The following is a 7,593-nucleotide window of genomic DNA, read 5'->3' as shown; positions in this document are numbered from 1 at the left end:
ATTTATATATATACACACACATACATATATATAAACCATTTACATATATATTTATATAAACATATATGTAAATGTTTATTGAAATGTGTGAAATTGTGGTGAGAGATATAGGCTAAAGTAGGGAATATATGAGAAACCTATAAATGATATGATATATATGAATATATATATACATAATACACACTATATATATATATATACACACATATGAGAAAGGGTGAGCTTAGAAACACATGTGGCTACTTTCTGACCAATATTACTAGAATGTAAACTCTAGGATAGAAACCATGTTTGTCTTGTTCCCTAATATATCTCTTGTGCTTAGAAAGGTACCTAGAAGAGAGTAAACACACGATTTTTTGACTGAATCTTCCAGTAGATAAAAGTGTGTAAATTATTACCAAAACCAATTTGTTCATGTTCTCCAGTAAGGATGATCACTAGTAACCATTAAACACCCATCCTGGTATATCTTTACAAAATATTATGAAGACAAATGGATGTTGAAATGAAAATAAAATCTCTCTCAAATTCTCTATTGCCTGTGAAATGATGATTTCCTGGCACCTGTGTCCTGGCAATTCATTTAAAGACTCCTTATACACCATTAAGGGGGACATAGTAGACACTACTCCATCAGCATCAGTGATCAAAATAACGTCCAGGAGGCAAGTTTCCTTGTTTGTTTGTTTGTTTGTTTGTTTATTGGAATGACATCGGTTAATAAAAGTATATAGGTTTCAAGTGTATAATTCAATAATACTGATAGATGACTGAATAGATTAGATGTGGTACACATATACAATGGACTATTACTCAGCCATAAGAAAAGATGAGATCCTTGTTTTTAAAATGAAGCAGTCCCCCTGCAAATGTGGCCAAGCCTTGCACCTCCCCGCCTCACAGGACACTTGGACGTGTGAACAGAAACTGAGCCAGAGCTTTATGAGTGCGGTGTGTATAACGGGGTCAGCCTAGCAGGACAAAAATGCTGCAGTAATTTTGCACCCATTACAGCCTAGAAATGGAAGCTATGAAAGAAAAAGGGTATACAGCAGAAAGTTAGAAGTCGACAGATGTCTCTGTAATGAACTCTCACAAAGAAAAGCTCTTCTCTGTGTCCCCTTCCATTAGCCAGCTGCACAGCTTCTCTCACTAATGGAGGACTACCCCCACCAGCCTCTGGAGGCACAAAGTTGAGTTGGATGGTTTTTCCTTCTCCACCCAGGTCTTAGATTCTGAGGAGGATGGGGCTGGTTATTCACGGAGGCCAGGTTCCAAGAACTGCATCCTCACAGCAAGTAAATTTGGTGCTCTTGGAGAAGCATCACTTTGGCTTTTGGACAGCATATTTTCAAATCTCAATTCTACCAGTTATGATCTAGGTGACCTTTAGTATAGTCGTTATCCTCTTTAACCTTTAGTTTACATAGATGCATAATAGAACAATAACAGAATATACTCCGATGGGCCTACTATGTCTATATATCTCTATATCTCTATACTTATATCTATTATCAATCTCACTCTTTATATATATAAATGTTCATATTTATAAATATATTTATATATATGTGCAAAGTACTTGGTCTGGCCCTTAGAAAGTGCTCAAAAATTGATGGCTATTATTATCAATACTATTAGTACTAGTAACAGAAAAAATATATATGACATTCTATCATGGGATAAAATATATGGTGGCTTCCTGTAAAGCAAACCTCATGTTTGCTTTATCATCATGTTTGTGAGAATATATCATTCTCAGATGTATTATTTGTCTGAAGCATAGCACACCAGATTAGTACTTTTTTCCAAGCAATATTGGACTAAGTTCTAGGGAGGCAGATAACTTTGCTTTTCCTGGGAATAATGAAACATATTTCCCCCTGGTGAATCAAAATGATAGCTAATCTCATATGGGATGGTGAATGTCTCCTTTGATTTTCCTGAGTTTCTGTGAATTCCTCACATTGCTGCCAGCGTGATACTTCTGAAGCATATATCTGATTTTATACTTCCCTTCTAAAAGAATCATCTTTTAGCACTTGTACAAGTTACGAATGTCTAAAGGGGTAGAGACACACCAATAATGTACACTTGGTTGGTTATAAAGGGAAGAGAGAAAGATTAGAAAATGTTTTCCCCCTAGTGAACTGTCAAATGGTGATTACCACCAGTGGAAATATAAAAGTCTCTTACTATGAGATTGGGTTTAGTTTGAGTAAATTAAGCTTAAGATGCATGTGGCTCACCCAGATGATGTTCATAGGCAGTTGGAAATCTAAGCTAGGATTCAAGAGTAATGCCAGATTTAAATGTCAAGAGTAAATGCCAGATGCACCTTTGGTACATCCACACAGTGGAAGACTGACAGCAATAAAAAGGAATGAACTAGGTCTACAGCCATGCCACCCTGAACGTGCCTGATCCCATCTGATCTCAGAAGCTAAGCAGGGTCAGGTCTGGCTAGTACTTAGATGGGAGACCACCTAGGAATACCAGGTGCTGTAGGCGGTTTTTTTTGTTTGTTTGTTTGTTTGTTTGTTTTTGTTTTTAAAAAAGGAATGAACTACCGATACACAAACATGGATAAATCCCAAATGCATTATGCTAATGAAAGGTGCCAGATTCAAATTGCATTTACATGACATTCAGGAAAAGACAGATGTATAGGGACAAAGAGCAGATCAGTAGTTGCCAGGGCTGAGGGTGGGAGGAGGGTCTGACTACAAAGGGGCAGCATGATGGAACTGGGGAGGGAGTGGTGGTTCATATCTTGACTGAAAAGGTGGTTACGTGACTGTGTCTTTGTCAAAACTCATAGAACTGTGTGTGTACCAGAAAGAGTGAATTTTGCTGTATGTAAATTTAAAAAAATAATTAAACACACACAAGAAAACAAAAGAAAAAAAGTCTGACACACGATAAAGTTTAAGAACCACTGATTGAGACAATCAAAAGTTGCATGGAAGTCAAAAAAGATGAACTTAGGAAAAGTTCAGTTAATGTGCTCATTTGAATATTGAATTGTAGCATTTGGGGGACCACTTTTAGTAGTGATACAGAAAAAAAGCAAATTGTGGGATGTGTTCCAGAAAGTGGGCAGTGAGGAGGTAGAGGCATGCATTGAAGACTATTTTTCTAAGAAATTAGTCATGACATGAAGAGAGAAAATACAGTAATTTTAAACCTTTGCATTGTCAAGAGGCATTTTGATTTTGTTCTGGAGTAAAGGAGACAATCTATTCCATGGCCAGGGGAAGAAAGTCAATGAAAGCTTAGAGACCGAAGCTACTAAGGCTAGAGGGGTTAATTGATGGAGGAAGGTGGTCGGTCGAGCTGGGCAACTGGTCACTCTGTTTACTCACTCTTGCTCACATGGCTGAGACTTTCAAAGTCCAGTCCACTGCACAATGAGGCTTCAAGTTAGACTGTCCTGGCATACCGCTTATAGTTTTGGTACAAATAGGAAATCTTTTTGTAAGAACATGTAACTTCCTTGTGGTCAATATGGGCCATGCCTTGGCCTGTTGCAATCATTCTCAAATATGATTTTTGGCAAATCCCCTACTCCCAGCAGGAGACATCTGGCAACATGTTTTTATTTCACAAGTGGAGGGGGCTGCCACTTGGCATCATGTGGGTACAGGTCAAGGATGCTGCTAAATATCCTATAATGCACAGAACAGCCTCTAGCAATAAATTTGACATGCAATGTCAACCATGCTGAGGCTGAGAAGCCCTGGTCTACTGAGAACAACTCATTTTATCACTGGGTTGTACTATGTGAATTTTATGTTACAATGCCAAGTCTCTACAGGTGGGCAATTTGCATCTAAACTCTAATTTTGCCTAATATTTTGAATTACTGCCATCCTACTACAAAGAGATTTCTAGTTTAACCATAAATCTCATGACATTTCAGCCCAAGAAATTTACTTTTAACAGTATCACTATGTATTTTGTTCTACATTTGCTCCAAAGGCTAAGAGATGTGCATGTTACATACAATTGCTCATATATTATTCATTTATGGCCATTAGAATATCTTTATTCAGAAACTAAACTTTACAGAGTCCAGAGATGAGCCTTGCTTTTTCCAGGGCCCTGCATTCTACATTGTTTAAACTCTCCAAACCGAGGCATGTGTGTACAACACTTCTGAAAGTGCTTATTTTGCTTTTCTATACACATAGTCTGTTGAATAAGTCAACAAAGATGCCAGTTCTTTACATTAATACCATGTCCTAGTTTATTCATTCAAAGTTTCAAGAATCCAAACACGTAACAGAGAGCTCTGCCAAAAATTACAGAAGGAAGGAACAGACAACGGTCGATTTGTTTGAAAGATCCATTGTCCACAATATTGCTGCCAGCCTGGCTTCAAGGCTGATATACAAGTGAATGCAAAATGCATCCTTCGTGCCTTCCCCTACCAGTCCACTCCTACGTGCTGGATTACCCATAACCGCAAGGTGACAAGAGAAAATAAAAGGAAGAAAGTAGGGGGTTGGGAAGAAAAGGGGCCTACAGCTGCAGGAAGAAGTACTAGTGCCGCAAAGGGTTACTTTTTAAACATCTTCTCTTGGAACATTTAAGATTAATGGTTATGCGTAGGAAGAAAGAATCTGTTGATATTTTAGTCATTTTTATGTACTCAGCGTATTTTTTAAAAATAAAATGATAGAATACCATAATTAAATGATTACTCAGAAGTAGACTATATTAGGTTTTGTGGATATTGCTTAAAATGAACTATAACTTCTTTTGATGTCTGGCTTTGAAAGTTTTAGATAGATAACTTAGGCATGCACAAATTAGTCTCCCCTTCTCCATTATGGGGAACAAGTTGTTGAGAACACCGAGGACAGATTAACCTGTTAAGTATTTGTTCTCTTCACAAAATAATACTAATGGCTGCCCATTTTTCCTTTCCAAAGCTCTTTTTTCTAGTGTTCTTTTGAGCCTGTGATTACACAAGAAATTACACAGTTAAATTCTAGTATCTGAACACTTGTTAATACAATGCTACGAAGGGAGGGTGGACTTAGGATTCAGAGCTGTGAGCAGTTGGCAACAGCAAAGGCCAAGAGTTAGGCAAAAGCAGCACAGGTGAAAAATAAGGACTGATGACAATTTATGGTGGAAAGTATTTGAGATTTCCTTATGGTTTCAAGAACAGTTAGAAGCCAAAGTCTATTTAGTCCTTCAAATTGCTTGTACTCACATCAGGTATTTCCTGCCCCTTTAACCCATACTTGTCTTTTTGTACTCCAGAATTAAGGGCTCTTAGCCTTCATATTCTTTCTTCCTTCTTCCTCTTTCATTCTCAATCTCCTACATCAAATTTTTTTGAGATAATTCCCGATTAACAGAGAATTGTAAATACAGTAGAAGTCCCAGATACCCTTCACTCATCTTTCCCTTATGTTAACATCTTACATAACCAAAGGGCAAGGATCGAAACCAGGAAGTTGACCTTAATGCAATGCTGTTAACTAAACTACTACCATACTACTTGTCATCCAAACAAGTATCCAATGCATTCATCCCGTTAGCAAATACTTACTAAGTTCCTAGTACACACTATGTACCATTCTAGGCACTTGGTTCAAATCAGTGAATAAAGAAGGTAAAAATGACATTAGCACCCTTATGGAACTTACATTCTAGATGATAGAAGACAGCTCAGTTCATTTTGAAGGCAGCATTATTACTGAACATCATTTTACATTGCACGAGGGTGGATCTAAAGGGCACAAAGAACAATCCTAGTTCAAAGTCAGCCCCCACCATTAGTTCACGTGAGCTACCCCCAACATGTTCTTCGCTGTTTCGTATTCGCATTCTTTTAACCCTCTTAAAACTTTCAAGCTGTCTTTCTTCTCTGTGTTTGTGTCATGCAAATAGCTGTTTGGATATTATTTACTGCTACTTTTCCAAAATTTTTTCCAATTGCAACAAAGCTGGGTAAATTAAAATAATGGAAACATATACATGTAATTGTCTATTGTAAGTACAATATTCTTTGACTTTACCCACAAACATAATGCCAAATAAAAGAAAGGTAGGAATTTTTATTTTATACATCTTATTAGCCATGCTGCCTGATTTTCAAAAGCCTTTCATATCTTATTTTTTTATAGAAAACTATAGACTCAGAGATTTGGTCTCGCATGCTTTTTTGTAGGCACTGAGAATGTGGGCCAATGCTATTCTCAAGGTCAAATTCACTCCAGCATGACTGGATGGTACTTGCAAACCCATTTAATAATCTCCTTAAAGCCCTCTTTACAAGAAAATGAGGCTAGATGGTTTAAAATAAACATTGGGTACAGTTACTAAAATGGCCACCCGAAAAATACGAAAAATAGGTAGTGTGTGAAAGAGAGAAAACAACTGACAGAGAAAGCAATTCTTAACAAATCTAGGCAGGACTCCAAAGCCAGTGAGATCTAAGATAGAGCAAGGTGTTGCCAAAATCCCCCCACAAGCTGGAGGATGATCTATTTAACTGGCCATTTCTTTCATACATGACATTAAAAGGAGAGCTCTGCTTATAATCTGACCCTGGCTTATTCTTTGCCAAGTTTCTTAACCTTTCTGCTTCTGCTGAAGACATTTCTTATATTCCCCCAGACTTTTGAAGAAAATTACTCTCAAACCTTTGCTTAAATAACAAACATAAAGAAAGAAATACATCACTAAGAGACACAAGTATCTAGCTATTTTAAGATGAATCCTCATCTCTGGATAAAGTGATAGGCTAATTTTCCAAAGCTACAAACCTCATGGCAACCTCAAACCAGTTTAAAAGTATCAGTGGACAGACACTGGGTGAGGCTCAGATAAAGCCACCAACCAGTCCATAGTCTTGTTAATAAACACCAGGAGGAGACTGGGAGTCAATTTAATCAATATGATACTCACTGACTATCACGTAAAAAAAATGTCTTTGGACATTGAAATAGTACATTCTACCTAAAGAAAAATTATCATGTCATCCATCTTAGCAAGTAGCTTATTTCTGAGAGCGATTACAAGGGAAATAACGATGCTTCAAAGCGCCAATCTCAAAAAGTTAGAGATTTAGAGTTTTAATTTAGCCTAATAATGATGCCTCCACATTAGTTCTTTCCAAGTTTTCTCCCAGTTCTCTCACAGCAGGGTAAATAATATAATTTTCCAATTTCTCTTCTCTCTACCCTACACCACAAATTACCTCTCCATCTCCAAAGTAGAAAATAAAAGGTACCCCTCCCCTTAAGTGTTTTGGAGTATGTGTGCATTATTGTGCTATATTAAGCTGGAAACAGAGAACTGATTCATTTTAGGAAAAAAAAATGTATTGCTTTCGGTGCCATTCGGAAACATTAGTTATATTGCAATGTGATTATCATGGATATGGACAGTTTAAGATTGCTACATATTAGTTTTTATTTCAAGTTTCAAGTTTCAAACAGACCTCCTTAACATTTAGAACTGTAAGAGCAACTATGCCCTTCATAGCTGTTATATAACCTTTCAGTTTGATGTCTTACATATCTGGCTAATATATGGTTTCTGGTGAGTGTTTTACTATATCTGTCAGAT

At 37.0% G+C, this 7,593-nt stretch overlaps 1 protein-coding gene and 1 non-coding gene across 3 annotated transcripts in view; one reads left to right on the top strand and one right to left on the bottom strand.

Moving 5' to 3' along the window:
* NRXN3 (neurexin 3) overlaps nucleotides 1–7,593 on the bottom strand; it is a 1,427,156-nt gene that overhangs the window by 641,734 nt on the left and 777,829 nt on the right. The window lies entirely within an intron of this gene.
* Nucleotides 2,396–2,514, top strand: LOC111737954. Its single transcript, XR_002779628.1, has one exon. It is a non-coding gene; the product is annotated as a 5S ribosomal RNA (ribosomal RNA).

The sequence above is a fragment of the Pteropus vampyrus genome, unplaced genomic scaffold (assembly GCF_000151845.1).
Source record: "Pteropus vampyrus isolate Shadow unplaced genomic scaffold, Pvam_2.0 Scaffold32, whole genome shotgun sequence".
NCBI classification, from domain to species: domain Eukaryota; kingdom Metazoa; phylum Chordata; class Mammalia; order Chiroptera; family Pteropodidae; genus Pteropus; species Pteropus vampyrus.
The sequence above is the reverse complement of the archived record's forward strand: the minus strand, read 5'-3'. Positions and strand labels throughout refer to the sequence as shown.